Source organism: Lepus europaeus, chromosome 3 (genome assembly GCF_033115175.1).
Source record: "Lepus europaeus isolate LE1 chromosome 3, mLepTim1.pri, whole genome shotgun sequence".
NCBI classification, from domain to species: Eukaryota; Metazoa; Chordata; class Mammalia; order Lagomorpha; family Leporidae; genus Lepus; species Lepus europaeus.
The window spans coordinates 146,825,137-146,845,091 of record NC_084829.1 but is presented as its reverse complement, the minus strand read 5'-3'; the positions used below and the strand labels follow the sequence as shown (position 1 = coordinate 146,845,091).

At 38.7% G+C, this 19,955-nt stretch overlaps 1 long non-coding RNA gene across 1 annotated transcript in view; it reads right to left on the bottom strand.

Moving 5' to 3' along the window:
• Nucleotides 1-19,955, bottom strand: part of LOC133756242 (uncharacterized) — a 128,663-nt gene that overhangs the window by 106,351 nt on the left and 2,357 nt on the right. The gene's annotated exons all lie outside the window — the stretch shown is intronic.

Below are 19,955 nucleotides of genomic sequence, written 5' to 3'. Positions count from 1 at the left end.
TCCCATCAAGATGGCATGTACCAATGCCATCTCACTAGTCCAAGTGATCAATTTCTGTCATAATTGATCATAATGATAGAATTAAGAGTCAAGGGATCACATAAACAAGACTAGTGTCTGCTAATACTAACTGATAGAATTAAAAAGGAGAGAACAATCCAATGTGGGAAGCAGGATACACAGCAGACTCATAGAATGGTAGATGTCCTAAAAAGCACTCTGGCCTCAGAATCAGCCCTTAAGGCATTCAGATCCAGCTAAAAAGCCCATGAGAGTATTATAGGCATAGAAAGCCAAGACACTGAGGCAAAAAAAAAAAAAAATCACCTAAATGAAAGATCTCTGCGAGTGAGATCCCAGTAGAAAGAATAGGCCATCAAAGAAGGAGGTACCTTTTTCTGAAGGGAGGAGAGAACTTCCACTTTGACTATGGCCTTGTCTAAATAAGATCGGAGTTGGTGAACTCAAGAGGCTTCCATAGCCTTGGCAGCTCATGACAAGAGCCTCGGGTGATTACTGACACCATAAATAAGAGTGTCAATTGTTAAATCAACACACTGTGCACTTACTCCCCATGTAGGATCTCTGTCCTTAATGTGTTGTACTATGTGAATTAACGATATAACTAGTACTCAAATAGTGCTTTATACTTTGTGTTTCTATGTGGGTGCAAACTATTGAAATCTTTATTTAGTATATACTAAATTGATCTTCTGTATATAAAGAGAATTGAAAATGAATCTTGATGTGAATGGGATGGGAGAGGAAGTGGGAGATGAGATGGTTGTGGGTAGGAGGGTAGTTATGGCAGGAAAAACCACTATAATCCAAAAGTTGTACTTTGTAAATTTATATTTATTAAAAAAAAAGTTAAAAAAATACATAGTAATCTATGTGTATCTAGAATTTCTATGGGTATTGTTGTGATATGTAGACATGGTTCTATACAATGACATAAGCAAAAGTTGCCTAATGACAATGATTGGTAGAACTGTAATTATTCTAATGCCTGAAAACTTATGTTAAATTATTACTGATCAATTATCTTGATCTATTGTCTAGATTTTCCACTTGACCTGCTGGCCTATTCCCTATAGTTGACAGTGGACACACAGGTACATGAGGAACAAGCCTGGCTGGGAAAGACTTTCACGAACAAGAAATGAGAGAATATCATCTTTTGGGAAGGAACTCACATGTTTTATAACACTGAGTTCATTTTAGAAGTGATGAGTAGGGAGTGGTTGGGAGAGAAGAAAATCAAGAGTTCCCTTTGCCTGGCTCTGTACCTAGCAGTTTTGCCACATCCTATGTGTGGGATAGAAAAGATGAAAGTACTTCTGTTATCAAAAATTTAGAGAAGATGCCACTCAATGTCATACCAAGCAACCAAGAACGGCTCCTTCCATTTCTGCAGTTCTAGGAGTAGCTGGGCAACTGAAATCAAGTGTCTAAGTGAGAGCCCTAGGAAACAAGTTCCTGAGAGCAAAATGTCTCCATCATTAGACCTCTTCTGTGGTTTAAATTACAGTGGGGATGCTACTCGTCAAATCCAGGCCATAAAGCTTTTTTGAATCAAAGTCATAGCTTGAATTATAGTGAGGAGAAAAGCATGCAATTAATAAACACTTTCTAAGCTTAAGTGCATTGGTGAGTATACCTACAATTGTTTCCTTCAGAGTCAAGAGGTTTGTTTTTAGAATAAGCTAAAAATTACCCCTGGCTTATGTTGTTTAACTGTATGTGTCCCTCCAAAATTCATGTGCTAGAATGTAAACTCCAGGGTGAAGGTAGTAACAATCAGGGCCTCTGGGAAGTAGTTAGGCCATCGGGCTCTACTTTAATGAATGGATTATTGCTTTTATAAATGAGGTTGAAGGGTATCTTCTAGTGTCTTTTTATCCTTTATCTTTGCTGTCATATGAGGATGCAGAGTTTGTCCCCTTTTTGCCCCTTCTTCCACAAGAGCATGCACCAAATGGTGCTTTCTTGAAGTAGAGTGGAGCCCTCACCAGACACTGAATTCACTCGCACTTTGATCCGAGATCTCTCAGTCTCCAGAACTATGAGAAATGAATTTCTATTGTTTATAGATTACCTACTCTGTGAGTTTTGTTAGTAGCAAATGGACTAAGACATTAAAGCTAATTAACTTAATAGTTAATACATAAATGTGACATGTTATTAAAGCAGATCAATAAAATGAAGAGGTCTACCTGGCCTCAGTCTTTGAGGCTATTCAGATTCCACTGACCAAATACAATAGAAGGCTGCTATATTGGTATTCGCTGGAGAGGGTGGGGGGAGGGAGGGAGGGAGGGAGAGAAAGAGAGAGAGAGAGAGAGAGAGAGAGAGAGAGAGAGAGAGAGATTGATTTATTGATTATAGGACTCCAGATGATACTTGGCAATCCAAAATCTTCAGGTTACGCTGACAGCTGGTGACCCAGGGAAGAACCTAGGTTGCAGTTTGAGTCTGAAAGTCATCTGCTGGCAGAATTTGCTCTTCTTCTATAGACTTCATTCTTTTTCCATTAAAGCTTTCCCTTGAACAGATGAAGATATGTGCATTATGGGAGGTAATCTTCTTTGCTCAGAATCTACTAGTGGCCAGAGCTGTGGCATAGTGAGAAAAGCCACTGCCTGCAGTACCAGCATCCCATATGGGTGTCAGCTTGAATTCCAACTGCTCCACTTCTGATCCAGCTCTCTGCCATGGCCTGGGAAAGCAGTAGAATACGGCCCAAGTCTTTGGGTCCCTGTACCCATGTGGGAGACCTGGAAGAAGCTCCTGGCTCCTGGCTTTGGATTTGCCAAGCTTCAGATGTTGCAGCCATCTGGGGACTGATGGAAGATGGATGGAAGATGAAGAGCTCTCTCTCTCTACCTCTACCTCTGCCTTTCTGTAACTCTGCCTTTCAAATAAATAAACTAAATGTATTTTTTAAAAAGTCTATTGATTTACATGTTAATCTCATCTGAAAGATGTCTTCCCGAAACATCAATAGTAATATTTGATCAAATACCTGGGTATCTTTGCCTTACTAAGGTAACACAATATTAACCAGCAAAGTCACTATCCTCAGTGTAATGTGATTCTGGTCTTGTTTTAGCTTACAAAACCCAACTAATGAGGCAAGTGTTTGGTCTGGTGGTCAAGACACTAACTTGGACAACCACAACCCATATTAGAGTGCTTGGTTTGAGGCCCAGCTCGGCTCCTAATTCCAGCTTCCTGTTAATGTGCACCTGGAAGGCAGCAAGCAACGGCTCCAGTACTTGGATTCTTGCCACCCACACAGGAGATCTGGACTGAGTTCTGGGCTCCCAATTTTTGCCTGGCCCAGCTCCAGTCATCATGGGCATTTAGAGGGTGAACCAGTGGATGGGCACTCTCTCTTGCTTGCTCACTCTCTTTTCTATGTGTGTTTCTCTCTGCCTGTAAAATAAATAAATAGAAATTAATTTTAAAAGGAAAACATGTATTCTGGTTTTTTCTTTAAATGAATTTACAGTAGTGAGAGGCCAGGAAGTATTTGAGATTAAGAGAATATATTCTGTAATAGAAATAAAAACAAAACATCTATGGGGTATTTGAAATTAATAACAGAGAGCAGAGTTCTTCCTAAAATATTAAAAAAAAAATGAATTCCTTTGAGCTTTCACTAGGGTTTCCTACCCTATGTTTTGAAGGATACCACCTACAAGGAAACAATCAAAACAATTCACTCCTTACATTATATATATATATATATATATATATATATATATATACACACATACATATATACATATATATATATTGATAAGATGTAGATAAATAATGTAGGTGAAGATCCTGTTGACTAGTTCAAACTTGCCACTTTTTTTTTTTATTTATTTGACAGGTAGAGTTACAGACAGTGAGAGAGAGACAGAGAGAAATGTCTTCCTTCCGTTGGTTCACCGTCCCCCCACCCAACCACAAATGACATCTACAGCCAGAACTGCACTGATCCGAAGCCAGGAGCCAGGTGCTTCTTTCTGGTCTCCCACGTGAGTGCAGGAGCCCAAGCACTTGGGCCATCCTTCACTGCCTTCCCGGGCCACAGCAGAGAGCTGGACTGGAAGAGAAGCAACCGGTACTAGAACCGGCACCCATATGGGATGCTGGTGCCACAGGCGGAGGATCAACAAAGTGAGCCAGGGTGCCGGCCCCCAAACTTGCCACTTCTGACCTAAACATGAGAATGTATAGATCTCAAAGAATTGTCAGGAATTAGTTTCTGGAATTTAGAAATACAAAATACATTTGTTAAATCTTACTTGAAAAGATGTGAAAATATGTTTCACCTTAAGAATATACTTTCTATTTTTATACAAGGATAGTTCACTAACACTCAGTAAGTTACTATATGTAACACAAAAGGCAGTCTGCAAAAAGAGTGGTGACCAGATAGGAACCATCCCAAGAAGTCTTCTAGGGCCTAGAATATCTATCTGAAGCCCAAATAGAAACCACTAGGCTGGTATATAGTCTGACAGTGATGCAGAATATTTTAAGGAGCAATTTAAAACCTACTGTCCCAGAAAACCTTACCAGCCTTTACATTTCTATCAGAGATATTCCAGGTATATAGGAATATATTACAAAATGTAACTCATATATATCATCTCCATTTAAATGCAAGATTTTACCATGAGACTAAATGTTCTTTATAAAAGAAATAAATCTGATTTCTGGAACAACAACAAAATACTATTAGTATGAATAATTTATATTTTATTCCAGGGGGAAAATAATTATTTACAAATTTTTTGCCCCCTATGTTTCTGATCAATGAAATATCTAAAGTAGTCATTTAATGTTCATTTGATCCTACTATGCTGAGGATATTATCAGTAAAGATTATTGTCATTCTTTTATTTCTTCAACATATTTTGAAAACTATGTGATAATCCTATGGGATATGCTGGAGATTCTGAGATTCTTCTAAATGCAAAGAGTTTCTGTTTTAGTAGGGGAGCAGGTAGTGCTATGGTTTGAATGCTTTTTTCCCCTCAAGAATTCATATTGAAAGATAATTCCTAATGCAACAAAAGTAAGAGGTGTGACATATAGGAGGTAATTGAATCATGAGGGCTCTCTCTTCATGAATGGGATTAGGCAGCCTTAAAATGGACTTTGTGCTAGATGAGGGCACCTCAGCCATAAGACCCATCACAGTGATCACCCAGTTTCAGCAGACGACAGGACAGCTTTCAGAAACACAGCCTCGAGAACTGAAGCCTCCTGTGCAGGAGACCTGGTGCTGGTGAAGTCTCCCCTTTCTCCCCATCTCAAAGTGAGTGTGGGAGGGGTCTTATGCCACCATGCTTTCTACTCCCGCTGCAGTAAATGTGCCTAGACTAGAATCCTGGATCCACCACTTTCAAGTAAAAGCCTGGTTTTTCAAACTAACTTCAGACTCAACTCAGGAGGATAGCTGCAACACCTCCGAAGAGAACGGTGACTACTCCTGTGGGGTGACTCAGGGACTCCAGCTATTCAAAAGGAAAAAGGACCCACTTACAGGGATGGGAAGCCATAGTGGGTGCCATTGAGTCCAAGAAACCTCGGAGCTCACGAGGTTCGTTGGTCTTGCAGAACCATTGGGCATCAGATTTCCTCACAGTTGAGCAGGTTTGTAAGATTTGAGTCCACAGGCTATCAGACTTCCAGATGGTTCTTCAGGAGGAACCACATATGCAGGCCTTCCATCGGGGACCTCTGGACAGACCTCTAGAGGATGAACCCTGACTGCTGTCCCCAATGTTGCCTCACCTCCAGCTTTTGGTAGCCAGAACAATCTTCACTCCTGCTCCCTGATGGCAGTTAGGGTCACCTCTTCAGAGAGGGGATTGATAAACACCATCTAGGTAGGCAGGCACAGGGGTGCCCCTCCCCACTATGTGGTGATGAGTCTTAGAGGACTTCAGAGAAGCCAGGAAGTCAGCTTCTGTGATTGGAGACTTAGCTTTCATCCAATTACCATAGCCAAGAATCAATCAAAATAGTCACTGCTGAATGTCTCATTTGTATCTCTCCCAGACCAGTCATGAGAACCTCCCCTTTATAGTCCACAAAAACCCTTAGAGCACTTCTCCTAACAGAAATCCTCTTTTAGGAGCATCTCTTCAATAAACTTTGTACCTTCAATTGCTAAAGAAATAAAAAAAAAAAAGAGTTTTGTTTATTTGAAAGGTAGACTTACAGAAACATAGGGAGAGACAGAGATAGAAATAGAGAGATAGAGGCCGGAGCCGTGGCTCAACAGGCTAATCCTCCGCCTAGCGGCGCTGGCACACCAGGTTCTAGTCTCGGTCGGGGCGCCGGATTCTGTCCCGGTTGCCCCTCTTCCGGGCCAGCTCTCTGCTATAGCCCGGGAGTGCAGTGGAGGATGGCCCAAGTGCTTGGGCCCTGCACTCCATGGGAGACCAGGAGAAGCACCTGGCTCCTGCCTCCAGATCAGCGCAGTGCGCCGGGAGCAGCGCGCCAGCCGCGGAGGCCATTGGAGGGTGAACCAACAGCAAAAGGAAGACCTTTCTCTCTGCCTCTCTCTCACTGTCCACTCTTCCTGTCAAAAAGAAAGAAAGAGAGAAAGAGAGAAAGAGATAGAGATGTTCTAACTCCTGGTTCACTTCCCAAATGGCTGCAATGACTGAGACTGGGCCTGACAGAAGCCAGGAACCAGGAACTCCAGTCGGTCTCCCACATGGATGGCAGGGACCCAAGCACTTGAACCATCTTCCATTGCTTTCACATTAACAAAGAGTTAGATTGGAACTGGGGCAGTCAGGACTGGAAACAGCGCACACATGGGATGCTGTCATTACAAGCTTTGTCTTAACCTGCAGCAGCACAATGCTTGCCTATAAAATGATCTTTCTACCATGAGCCAACAGAGATAATAGCTTCCACTTACATATTTGGACATCATCTGCAGGTTTTAGACAATTTCCTCCAAAACCATTGTGAGGTTGGTGCTACTGTTCTTCTGCTACTTACCTAGATAGGAACTGTGAAAGGCTGAGAATCTTGGTCAAATAATAAAATTAAGGTGTGAATCTGGGACTCCAACCTAAAGTCATGTTTTTCCTATTGTGTCCACCCAGCCATGTAGATGTATGCTTCTTTCTTTTTTCTTTTTTTTAAGGAACAAACTGCTTTTGAAGGAAAGAGATAAAAAAGGAGAGACAAAGAGACAGAGAGAGATCTTCCTTCTGCTGACTCCCTCCACAAAAATCTGCAACAGCTGGGGCTGGACCAGAGCAAAGCCAAGAGCAGGAGCTCACTCCAGGTCTCTCACATGGGTGGCAGGGACTCAACTACTTAAGCCATCAACCACTGCCTACCACAGTGCACAGTAGTAGGCAGCTGGAATTAGGAGCTGATCTAGGACTCGAATGAATCCAGGCATTCTGTTATGGAATGCATGTATCCCAAGCAACATCTTAATAGCTGTGTCAAACACCTACCATTTTCTGTTTGTTATAGAGATAGAGGTAGAATCATGTGGAGTATGCTGAATATAATGTCTTTACATCTCCAATGACCATCAAGTACAACTTTTGACATAACTAAGGGAACAAACAATTTTAATATGAGGTCCCTGACAAATGCCTGTAATACTAACATTTTGCAAAAGAAAATTCAAATGTTTTATCCATCAGCTCTATAAAAGGCAAAACATCTTCTTTTCAAATGAAAATTTAGAGCCAGATATAAACTGCTGGAGATGAAGATTTAATCATATTTTTGCACAATAGTTGGCTGCAGAGCAGATGAGGATTAGGATCGAAGTTTTCCAAAGAAAGACAGTTGATGCTTCAGATTCTACCTAATAAAACTGCAATGCAGCATACCTGGGTAAGAACTCTAGTTCGAAAGTGACAGAAACTCAATTTCAACCTAAATAGAGAAAGAAACCTAGTTTATTGTCTTGAAAAATCTAAAGAGCAGGCAAACAGCCAATTCATGTCAAAGGCAAACATTCATTTGGGTCTTAGCAACTGAAAGTACCCGGAACTTGAACGATGCTCAATCTCAATTTCTCTCTCTTTTTTTCCTCTCATTTACTCTCTTTCTGTCTGTCTCTTGCTGCCTCTTTGCTCTGTGCCAAATTTTTCTCACATTGAGCCAGGTTTTCTATATGTGGCAGGAAATGTGATCACTGACAGTTCCTGTTTTATATCTCAATTCTATCATAGGACAAGAAAGCCCAACACACACTGTATCCATTCCCCCAACAAACAAGCCACCAATGAATGCCTCTTATAATACAGCTTAGTTTGAATACCCACCCCTAGAAAGCACAACACTTCTAGAAGGAGCAGTCTCCAGTAGCCTGAGTTGTTTTTAGAGAAGGTAGGAGATGGTTGCAAGAACAAGTAATAAATGTGTTCCACAAGATTGTCTTCTGTCAGTGTATTTTAAAGACAGAGATTTCACAATTTGAACTTCTTCTATATAACAGATTTAATATTTCATTTAATTGATGGGTTAAATTTTTATATTGCAAAAGGATATTTAAGATTAAAGGAACATATAAAATATGCCAATATACAATTGTTAAAGTAACTATGCAGACATTAGCTTGTGTGTGTTAAGAGGGGTCAAAGAAAAATGGGATTTTTCTGTATCCCAGAAGCTGGGTTGGATACCTTGTTCCAACTCCCAATTCCAGCCTCCTGGCATTACATACCCTAGAAAGCGGCAATGATGGTTTAAGTAGTTGCATTCCTGTCATTCCTGTGGGAGACCTGGATTGAATTCCTGGCTCATGGCTTTGGCCTAGCCCAACTCAAGACACTGTGAGAATTTAGGAAGTAAATAAGGAAATGGAAGCTTTGACTTTTTGTCTATCTGTCTATCTCTTTTTCTATCTTTCTGCCTCTCAAATTAATTATTTATAAAAATGCCAAGTGAGGGGAATGGCAATGTGGTATAATGGGTAAAGTTGTCGTCTATGGTGCCAGCATCCCTCATGTGCCTGGGAAAGCTGCAGAGAGTGGCCCAAGCGCTTGGGCCCCTGCACCCAGGAAGAAGCTCCTGGCTCCTGACTTCAGATTGGTCTAGCTCTGGCCATTGCTTACATTTGGGGAGTGAACCAGCAGATGGAAGATCTCTGTCTCTCCCTTTCCCTCTCTGTTTAACTCTGCCTTTCAAATAAGCAAATTTTTTTAAAAAAATGCCAATGAGTTATGAAGTACAAATTACACAAAGGCAAAAAAAGGGGAAAAAAAGTGGTAATAAAAACCTGAAGTAGAAATGAGTTGGGTTAAACTCAAATGCAGTCATACTGTCATTTTGAGCAAAAATGTCACTCTATGATAGCCAAAGAGAAAAGGGAAATCTGATTGGTAAAACAGTTCATGATACCCATAAAATAAAAAAAAAAAAAATCAGTTTATCAAGATGTGCAAGGCTATTCTTTATAAACTAGCACCAGAAAAGAAATGTTGAGGTACTTTATAGAGAATGTGAAATATAATATCATCAGTTCCATAAAGGGGTGTATGGAGCGATTACCAGTACAAGCCAGGACATCACAGCAAACCCAATTCAGGAACAATTCTATGAAGACCAAACAATATTTTATGGAAATGCAAGAAATCTCCAAAAAGTTTCATGGAAAATGCATATTATGAAAGAAACTATGCATGGATTTCAAAATGTTTTATACCAAAAATTTTGCCTTTTAAGTCCATTTCACTACAAACTTTTTTTTTTTAAAGATTTATTTTATTTATTTGAAAGGGAGAGTTAGAAGGAGAGGTAGAGATAAAGGTCTTCCATTGGCTGGCTCACTCCCAAATGGCTACAATGGCTGGAGCTGAGCCAATTTGAAGCCAGGAGCCAGGAGCTTCTTCTGGGTCTCACATGTGGGTGCAGGGGCCCAAGGTCTTGGGCCATCCTCTGCTGTTTGCCCAGGCACATCAGCACAGAGCTAGATTGGAAGTGGCACAGCCAGGACTATATGGGCTGCCAGTGCTGCTAATATAAATTTCCAATGAAAACTTGACTATCCAGGAATTTTTAGAAATTAGATATTATAAAAAGCCAAGGAATGTAGGTAAATTGGGTCATTATATTTAAATGGAAAATGATTTAGTTGTTTTTATTTTAGCCACTTTTAACAAAAATTTTAATAAATACACATGCTTTAGATTTTCTTAAATAGAATTTATTAAACATGATAACATTTTCTTTCATGCTATAGAAAGTTATTGCATTTACAGCACTCTGAGGACTGATAAAAATGTATAGTCACAAGGTAGATTCAGGGTTTTTTTTTTTTTTTTTTTTTTAGTTTTTATGTTTGAGTTTCCCTAGCTTCTCCTCTAGACTCTCCCAAGAGTCCACAAGACACTCAGGCAATTATTTCTTCTTGATTAGTTCATGGGCTTGTTTCAATCCTATTACCATATTTTAATTTGTGGTCCCCACTCTGATTGGTTAAGATATTAGAAAGTCAGACTAAAAAATACTGCATATAAAGTAAGATAATTTGATTTTAAATGGTTTAAATGTTATTTGTCATGAAGAACTGTGTATTTTCAAAATGTTTATACATATTTTAACTGTTCTTTCAAATATATCTTTCAATCCTTTCTTTGTTTCCTGGTATATTGACTGTTTCTCTGATTAGGTGAGTTTTAAATACAGTGAAGTTTTGCAGAGATTAAGTATGGATTATGCACAAGATTATTTCAATAATTAGTGAACCAGTAACCAGACATTTCATGAGATTCTGTTATTTTCTCTGTGTTGAATAGAAGTTTTGTGATATTGGGGAAGATATTTCTATATAATTTCAAAATAAAATATATTTGTTTTAGTGATAGTCTAGGTGAAATGGTTGAGAGGTAGAGGACTAGGCTAAGTAAAAATTTATTTGATAAAAATCACTGTCATATGGGACTGGTGTTTGATGTGGCGACTAATGCCGCCACCTGGGATGCTGGCATCCCATATGGGTGCAGGTTCATGTCACACCTGCTCCACTTCCAGTGCAGCTCCCTGTTAACGGCCTGGGAAAAGCAGTGAAAGATGGCCCAAGTGTTGGGGCCCTTGCATCTCCTGTGGGAGACTTGATAAAGCTGCTGGCTCTTCAATTTGGCCTGGCCCAGAGATAGCTGTTGTAGCCATCTGGGAAGTGAAGCAGTGCATGGAGAATCTCTTTTCTCTCTCTGTCTCCCCTTCTCTCTCTGTAATTATTGACTTCCAAATTAAATAAATAAATCTTTAATCAAAAACAGACACATAAAGAAATGGTACAATGCCTGAAATTGACTTCTAAATAATCTAGGTGGGCAGTCAAGGTATTGAGGAAACAAAAATATACTCAAAGTTAGAAATATTGAATCTAGGTGGCAAGTATATAAGTGTTTAACAAGCTCATCTCTCTACTCTTAAATATATTTGAAATTTTCTCTAAAGAAATAATTTTTAAATGTAATGATTTATAAAAATGGAATTCTTTCATTCTATGAAGACTAATAGAGAAAAACTGTTATCTTTGTCAGAAGAACCAAGGAAACTCATGGCCAAAAAGGAGGGTTTTGAGTGTACCTGTTAACATCTTAATTGGAAACTCATTATATCTGGCATTTGTTCATGCTTTCAGACACTTGCTGGACCACTAAGCTGGCTTCAGCCTGATATTAAGGTATCAAGTCCCTAGCTCCAAAGCCATTAACACAACGTTACCATAAAATCTCACACTAATCTAAAATAGTTAAGTTTGATACAAACAATACATCTTTGCAAATTTCTGGCATTTGTTGCTGTCTGTTAGTAGAAATGTTCATTGCCTTCTGATTTTAGATGTTCTGCTTTATTAAGTATGACTATACGTATTATATGGATTTTATTTCCTATAATCTTGTTTTAAACTCTAGAAGATACAAATGTATTCAGAGGGTAATATAGACACATATAGAAGATCTCATTACAGAGCACTTAATAATTGCATGCTACAACATCCTATTATAATAGGGCCACTTTCATTAATTATAAAAAATCATCCTCCAAGAGGGTAAGATCTTCAGTCTTTTAGCATGCTTCTATTATTCATCCCCAAGAGAATGAGGGAAGAGGCTGAGCAAGACAGCCAAGCCCATGTGGCAGAGGGTAATGACTAAGCCAGTGGATCAGGGCCAGTTTGGCTTGGACCAGAGTGGAGGCAGCCAGCAACAGCCAAGCCAGAGAGAATTGAGATGAGAGTGTGGATCACATAGCCAGAGGCAAACAGACTGGGGGAGGTTACATCAGACTGTGGCCTCTTGAGTCCATGGAACAAAAGTCTTGGCCCTGCCATTCTCTGTGACAGTGCATTCTTAAAGTTGTATTTCAGGCACTGACTCCAACTGTATTGCATTTTATTCCCCCCAGTACTTCTGAACGATTGTAAATTCTCTGTTTTTGCCTCTGCAGCAGATTATTAGTCTAACATTGATACTAACATTAATCAAGCATTTGATGAATATTCATCTAGACAAATTATACAAACAGTATCAGTAAACAACATGGACTATGACTTCTGTAGGAGATATGGAATAGGTTTTTTTTAAGCTTAAATTCTTTATTTCAAACTGAATCTCAAGGACTTTTTTCCTTGTGTTAAAAAATAGTAAGTAATGTTTTATACTAGAATCCTTTTATAGGATACTTTATTATTCAAATAGATTTGTTCATAAAATAGGACAAATAAAACCATTGCTCCCTGAATAGCAAATACAGCAAATTACTATCACAGTAGAGGTGACTTTTGAAGATGCCTTTAAATGTAATATTAGAAACTATCTTTCAAATCCACCTCAATCTGAACTCTACTGTAAACATGTGAAGAAACTTCTTTGTTTGTGGTTTTTGTTTTGTTTGTTTCCCCTTTTAGCATCTACTTGTCCCTTCTGTCATCATAGGTACCTCTCCTATTCCACCAAACATCATGTCCTTGGCCATGAATTCCAGAAGCCTACACAGGGTGGGTTCAGCTCCTCATTTCTAATCTTTTCATTACCAAAATCTCCTTTAATTATCTATCTCTTTTGCTTTTCTCTCCATGCAGAGACTCTTAGTTTTAAATGATTTTAAAATTATTTCCCTTGGAGAAAGTATAATTTTATCAACAAGCATTGAAACAATTTTTTATCAACTGTGGCTATCCAGAGCCACTTCATTTGAATTTACAGACTGTGAGCTGCAAAAATCCAGAAGAAAAATCGATCAAATGCTAAAAAAGGCAGTATCAGGACAATATGATATTTTTCTCTTTTTAATTCCCTATGCTACCTCAAAGTAGTTTGGGTGCACCAGTCAGTCTGCTAGTTCCAGTACTGCCAATGATTTGCACTGTGGCCTTGGACAGGCATTTAGTATCTGTATTGGTAAAATGGTAGGGTTAATAATTTCCTTAGTATTACCTTTCTGTCACTATAACTAAAATACCTGAGAAGTTACTTATGAAGATTTATTGTGGCTCAGTTTTTGAAGCTTCACAGTCTAAGATCAGGCAGCTCCAATGGAGTGAAGCCTGACGAGGGTGGTAGATGGGAGGAGTCATGTGGAGGGAGGACCACCTAGTGAGTCAAGAAGTAGGAAGACAGAGAACTTTTAGGCACATGTTTAAGTGGTTTCTCCTTAGAGAGCAATCATGATTTGATTATAAAACTCCACACTCACAACCTTGTCCAATCCCATCACTTTCCAAAGGCCTCAACTTTAGATACCATGGTTGTATAAAGGCTTCACCCTGTAAGTACCATTAATCCATGACTTTGGGACTTAAACTAAACATCTGCATAATTTAAGAAGCCAAATCAAACTATAGCAGTCTCTTAAATACCAACTTATTTGCTCATCTTTCTTTCTTCTTATTTCTTTCTCGAGTGAGATATTCCTGAGACCACAAAACTACAAGATCAAGAGATCCCACTTCCAGCTATGTATTGTGAGACCTTGGATACCTCACATGTCCCTTATTTCCCTAAATTCTAAATATGGATAACTTGAAAAGCTCATGAGATAGATACTGAAGTTACAATAATTGGTTTTAAAAAGTTTGAAATGATTTTAAACATATTACATTAATATAAGCTCTTCACCTAAAATTAGCTTAGTTTCTTGTATTTACCAAGATGGATTCACATTATTTTGGGGGTGAGAAATAACTTGCATCTACTAGTGAAAATTGCAAAGCAAAAGAATGATAACCAAGGACTTCAAGGGCAGAGGCAAGCATAGAAGGTAGAAAATAGGAATATCATTCCTAATCTGGATTCTAGCCTAGTCATAGCCCTTTTGTCTCATTTAATCTGATCCTACAGAAAAATCAAAGTATGTCTGAGGTTGAAATTTAGGGTAGATATTCCCAGCCTTGTTCATGCTTCAGGTTCCCATAACACAGTTTCTTATCCAGATCCATCTTCCTCTCAATCTATTCTTCTCAGTGCTGATTTGAAGATCCATCTTTTCAAATATTGTAGGTCAACTGAAGAATGCTATGATGATATTGTTAGTATTATGTCAAGTCAGTGTCCTCTAACTATGAGCTTCCACATTAGATCAGGCGCATTCACTCTGGTGCACTTTGCATTACATCCAGCCCCACAAAATGCTATTTGCCTGCTGTTTCTTTCTAAAGCCTTCTTTTCCCTATTTCACAAATGCTTCTGGTCTTTTACAAATATTAGAAGCATTTAATTCAATGTGGGATGCAACAAAAGTAATCATAGCATTTAGGCAACAGTCTGATAGATTTCTCCAGGGAACATTATTGTGTGACTTCACCAAGGAAAGGAAGAAATAGAAGCATATGTTGTTTATAATATTTTGATATTTCTCTGCAGGAGATACATGGAGAAGTGGGGGAGCAGAATCTGGATATGGCCAGTTCATTCAACTCTGAAACATCTTAGAAGAGAATTGAGATGGATTAAGCACCCAAAGATAATGTGGCATTTGGGTTGTAGAGACATGGGCTTTAACAAATGATTCAAGTGGTCTTACATTAGGCATTGCCATTTCAGGTTGGAAATAAAATTAAACAGAAGGGCAGTGAACTAAAAGCAAATTCTGGATTAATCTAGTTTTTATTTGAGTGTGTTTCATTTCAATATTAATTAAGTCACATTACATGGGAGTAAAATGTTCTAGACTCTGGTCCTGGCTCAGAAATTGATTTTACTGTCCTTTCCATTGGCAAAACATGAGTGACATGAAATCATAATGTCTCAGGGAGCATAAAATGTCAATGAAACTAGTTCCAGGATTTCTGTGAAAAAGATAATAAGGGCAAGTACTTTGATTCTTCTTTTGTGTACAGAAAAAAATGAAAGTTCTACATGCAGCAAAATTTTCCTCAGTGTGTCAGGACAAATCATGAATGATGATTTTAGAGTTGCATCCTATGTAGTTTTATCTTAGTTTAATGTTCAATTCATGTAAAAAACAGATATAGAGTTAGGGTTATGGAGTGGCAGCCTTGGTTAGCTTCAAGGAGTCCATACTTAGAAGTATTGATGTAAATATTCAGAGACAGACTTTGGAGGCCATCACCTTCCCTTGCAATCTTTTCACAACCCTGAGGCCCTTATAATCCCCATCCTCATGCCTCACATGCTCCTCTGCTATCAGCTGTCCAAAATCCTGGTAAATAAAATACTACCTATTCCAAAATTGGCTGTTTTTTAATAGTTGATTCCGGAATAGTTGTTAATAGTTGATTTCCATCACAGGAACAAATTGAGAACTTTGTGTTTCACCCAGAGTACTCAGATTTCACACTCCACTTTCTGACTTCCCAATCTTGAGGAAAAAGGTAAGAAGATACATATCTGTCCTGGATGGTTTTTGTTTGTTTGCTTGTTTTTTGTTCTCAAGGGAAAGTCATTCCAGAGTGAAATCAGAGGACCATTTTCCAAGAACTAGCCTTAGCTTTGTAAACTGATAGGAATGGAAAATGTGCTCCATGTTTCCCCTTTTGAATACTGAAGAAGCAAACTGGAAAGTCTCTAAGTCTTACCATTCCCTCATCTGTGATCTGGAAGCCATCTAATTCTTCTAAGGGGAAAACTATTCCAGACTTATGTTTTTGCTTTCAGGACTTAAGAGTGCTTCCTAATGCAAGGAGTGATCAATAATATAAACTCCTAATTACGGATTTGTTTACACACATTTATCTCCTGCCCTATCTTCCAGACTCAGAATACATCCCGAATCATTTCTATAACTAATGAGCAATGGAAATAATGCTTGGTAATTTATCTATTCAGGAAATATTTTGTTTTAGAGAAACAAATTGGCTTGTCATTTTCAATAGTTTATTGGAATGGAAAATAATGAACTGACCTAGAGGACCAGCTTTTCCTTGCTCCCAAAAATGAGCCAAGACAGCTGTGGCCAGGTGAGCTTCTAGTCCAGTGTTATTATGCACCCTCCTTCCTTTATCGCCAAAGTATAACGTCAGGCAAGAGAAAGGTCTCTGAAAAGTGTCCTACCATCTCAAAATATGAAGCAATAACAATTTACAATTATCAGTGTATCACAAATATCATTTAGCCAACGCTGATTAACATCAAATATTCATACTCTCCTAGCTTCTGGGGATACAGGAATAAGCTAGTCAGACTACAGATATTGTCCCTCCTGTCGAGGAGGTTGGCACTGCGTGGCTTAACAGAGGTTTCAGCTGCAGATCTTAATGCAAACACTTACTACCTGTGGCTTAAACATCTGACTCTAAACTCAGGAGTTTGGTCTCCATAGTCATATGCTAATGGCACCAACAGGGTGGAAATTTAATCCAGTTATGATGTTTATAGTTGGAGTCTGTGGGAAATAATTAGATTGGGTTAGTCTTTGAGGGTGAAGTCCCTAGGACTGAATCTTGGTGGCCTAATAAGAGACCAGGACAGATAAACACACACTGTTGCCATGTGATGTTCTGTGCCTCCTCAGAACTCTGCCAGGAAGAACATCATCACCAGAGGCCAAATTCTGCACTATGGACTGTGTACATCTAAAACTGTAAGACGAAATAAACTTTGTTCCTTATAAAGTAGTTTGCTTCAGGTATTTTATTATAATAATAAAAGCTAATAAGTGACACCTTAGAGACGCATCACACAGGCTAACTCAAGGTTTTCTGAATTTTCTCACGGAGTTTGTCAAAAGTACTAAAGAATAAATCTACCCATGATCCTGTGCTCAGGCTTCTTCCTCATTGCCTAGTCCCTCAAGGGTGTGGTCTCTGCCCTCACCTAAAAAGGACAGGACTCCCATGCTTCAATAGAGGCCCTAGCAGCTGTCAGCCTCTGCCACAACATTGCTCCTAGGTAGTACATGACTGATGAAAATGATGTCACAATTTGTCTCCTTGGGTTGAAGCAGTACTGAAATACTCCTCTCACCTTGTGCCTACCAGCCTCTCTGCTAAGACACCTGACTTCAGCTCTGGGATCTGACTGAGAAGACACACCCAACGCTATGGAGTGCTCACACATGCCGGGCATTGTTGTAAGCACTGCACAGGTATTAAGTCATTTAACCCTCAAAATAGCACATTTTGGGGTGGGGATGGAAATGTGGGGAGAACTACTCTTCCCCATTTGTCGAAATGAGAGAAACAAGCCATGGTGTACTAGTTAACTATTACTATGCAACAAATGACCATAAACTTAATGCTTAAAATAACAATCAATTTTTCATCACATTTTGTTTGGGTCAGGGCATGACTTAGTGGGATCCTCTGCTTTAAGATCTCTCATGAAGCTCCAATTCAAGGTGTTGGTCAGGGTGAAAGTCTCTTCTGAAGGCCAGACCTGGAAGGGATTGGTTTCTAAATTTATGTATAGTCACTGGCAAAATTTTGTTCCTTTAAAATTTTGTCAAGGATCTCAATTCCTAGCTGGCTGTTATCCAATGGATACTTTTAAGTCTATGCCACATGTGCCTACTAACAAGAAAACTTGTTTCATAAAAGCCAGAATGGAGAGGACAGTCTGCCAACATGACTAAAGCTACAATATTTATCCTCATGGGAGTGATAGCTAAAAATCTGTGACATAGTCCATTGTTTAGAAGTAAGTTACAGCACCTGACCATACTCAGCGGCATATTACACAAATGTGTGAATATTAGGACATGTAGGTCATTAGGAGCCATAATATTGTCTATATTCCACACACAGAGAGAGGTTAAACAATTCATGCAACAATTATAGGCTGCTAAATTAAACCAGGATTTTAGTGTAGGAACTCTATCTCCAGGGGGAAATGGGACTCAAATGGTTTGGAAAAAAAGACTACTCATTGAAATAAGTATGCATATCTATTTATTCTTTTGGGTGAATTCCTAAAATAAGGGTTGCTGAAGATGTAGGTGTGTGTATGTGTGTGTGTATTTTTTCTTTATGCAAGGTTTTGTAATTTTGAAAATAACACAGGGCTGCTTTCACATAATTATCTGGGTTTCCAGGAAATTATATATATATATATATATATATATATATATATATATATATAAAGGAGATAGGGTGCCACCCTTTCCTCATTCTCATGTGACAATAGCTGTTGACTAAAGCTAAGCAACATGCTTGTCTGATATCAAGAACTCCCTATGAGCCCACTTCTTACTAGCATGACAGTTAGCTGGGGAGATTTCACTTTGCTGCCACTGCAATTTTATAATTCCAGAGGCCTGACAACTGATTATTAAGAATATTTATGGGACAAAATAAAATAAAATTCTCCCAGATAATTTGAACTGCATCGAATTTTTTTGAACAATGAGAGATTTATACATAGAAATTAAATATTACCTTCTGCTCCAAAAGTGTTATTAGCTTAACAACTTTACAACTATCTAATTGTAGACAACTGATTAATTACAGGGGTGGGAAACATCAAGCTCAAGGGCTACATTAAGCCTAAGAAATCATTTGGTGTGGCCCTGTCAAAGCAACTGCAAGAGGGTCTCTAGACTCCCTAAATCTATAGTAAGGCTAATTTTTAAGTTGATAATATGTATGACCCATCAATGATTTATAAATATGCAAATAGATCTTGGCAGAAAAAAGATTCCCCACCCCTGTAAGACGTCCTCTTTATTAATCTCACCCAACAGAAGGCTACCTGCTTATCTGCTCACACACAAACTAGTACCACCTAGTGCTAGCTGCCTGAAATGCAAATAGAACACCTTGAAGGCACAGCCTTTCAGGGAATAGAATTATTCACTTCTTCCTTTATTTCATGAAAATATATTCTGTATACTATGAACTGTTAATACATCTAATTTTAATAAATTGTATTAATCTAATTGTTAACTTAAATTGTGAAACACTGAAATACATATTTTAATTTCAACAATGTCCTATAGGAAGTCTGTGGTGTACAGGAACAAAACCTGAGTCTTCTTTTACTACGTTCCAGGTTGCCTTGGTTCAAATTCCTTCATTATTTTTACAAAACTGAAAAGGTGATTTGGGGTTAGGAACATATCCTTGACAGGTTGCTTCTAAATTACCATATAATTGTATCCTAACTGTCACATTCTTCATACTTCAAATGAATTTATACAGAAAATATAACTACAGCTATGAGACTTTAGACTCTGTCATTTTGGTGATTCAAACTATCTTTCTCTCATAATTCTTTAGGAGCATATTACAAGAGGAATGGTATTTCCCACCACAGTCCCAGCTGCTAATTCGAATTGTCCCATGATTTCACAGCTGCAAATCAGCCCCCACCCACTTACACTGGTCTTGGGCCAATGAGGCTTTCTTTAATTAGCACATGACTTAAGCTTTAGTCTTGACTTATCTGTTGCATTAGCCCCTGGGCTGCCCAAGTACAGATGGGTCTACTTGGGAAAGAAATCAATCAGAACACACATGCTATCTGCCCTGACATTGAACAAAGGGAAGAATA